At 27.9% G+C, this 1,492-nt stretch overlaps 1 protein-coding gene across 1 annotated transcript in view; it reads right to left on the reverse strand.

Annotated features, from left to right (window-relative positions):
- Positions 1–310: 310 nt before the first annotated feature.
- The window catches only part of LOC122249228 (uncharacterized), a 50,478-nt gene continuing 49,296 nt past the window's right edge, over positions 311–1,492 (reverse strand). Inside the window, exon 8 of the mRNA XM_086546848.1 lies at positions 311–953. The gene's annotated coding sequence lies outside the window, so the exon portion shown is untranslated. The remainder of the gene's footprint in view (positions 954–1,492) is intronic.

Consider the following 1,492-nt stretch of genomic DNA (forward strand, 5'->3'; position numbering starts at 1 on the left):
TCTCATCTTATATATCATATTTCAGCTTACATTCATTCCATACATTTTATTTCTCTCCCTCCTTTCTCCCATTTTAATGATTATTTTTATGTTATGTAATATATTTTATTTTATATATGCATACTTCACTTTCTCCCTTTCTCTTACTATGTATATTATATTCCATCTTACATATAATATTTTTATTTCATTGATCATACTTCATTTCATATATTACATTTTACTACATGCATTTTCCTTTTCTTTCTCCTTCTCTTTGTATATCAATCATATGACCTTAATCAGTTGGTTATCATGGAAACAGCATACCTTTTTATATTTCTTTATTTTTTTCTTGCAAAATCAATGTACAGAAGACAAGCTTTCTCGAAATCACAAGGGTACACTAAACTCTTCACTACGTACAACAGGATGAAAAAGTAAATAACATTTTTTCCCTACAACCACAGAAATATTCGAAAAGGAGAGATTCAATCTAATGATAAAAACAGCAATCAATTTGAGATTGATTACAGCGTATGCATTCCGACTGCATAACTATTTGTGTCTTTCCTTTAATGTAGTACTATCAGTTAATATTATTACTAGTATTGTTTCCTTTTTATATATTACTCAATGTGCGAATGGGTTTTACGTCCGAATTACTAAATGATTTTATTTACTATCAATTAATTTTACATTCATTTTTTACGGTTCGTTTATTAAACAAGGTACTATCAGTTTATCCACAAACGTAATACTGTCATTTTATTCATAACCGTAGTACTATCGCTTCATTCATAAACGTAGTGGCATGATTTCATTCATAAACGTAGTGCAATCAGTCCATTCATAAACGTAGTCCTATTAGCTTAGTCATAAATGTAGTACAACCAGTTCATTCATAGACACAGCGGATGGTCTTCATATCTCGCTGTCAATGACTCATCAAGGAAGAATTTTCACTCGTGTGTCTGAAAAAAATGAAGCCTATAAGATGTTATTCAGAATATATTTTCTTTGAAAATTGTATCTATCTATTTGTCTATGTTCTGTCTAGTGGTCTATCTACTTATACGTATTTTTACTTATTCATCTACTAAGGATCTATTCAAAGAAGATTTTTAGGACTTTTATATCCATTGATTTATTTCTTAATCAATACGCCCATGATATCTATCTATCCATGCATCTATCTATCTATCCATCTATATATATACTCACAGCACCACATTTATTTTAGAAATTCATTAATCAGGAATAATCTTTAAAGAAAAATGTAAACACTGCATTTTTTTTTTATCAAACCTACTAATGTTATATAATGATGTTTGTGGATGCTGACCTACTTGGCAAAAAAAAAAAAAAAAAAAAAAAAAAAATGAAAATGTAAAAGTCTGAAACTAAAATATTGACGTATTGCAGACAATGAATATGAATACATACATTACTGATTTTGCCAATCAGTAATGTATGTATTCATATTTTTTAATATACTAATCAATCATTAAAA

Source organism: Penaeus japonicus, unplaced genomic scaffold (genome assembly GCF_977035675.1).
Source record: "Penaeus japonicus unplaced genomic scaffold, GWHDUDI00000001_assembly GWHDUDI00000018, whole genome shotgun sequence".
Classification (NCBI taxonomy): Eukaryota; Metazoa; Arthropoda; class Malacostraca; order Decapoda; family Penaeidae; genus Penaeus; species Penaeus japonicus.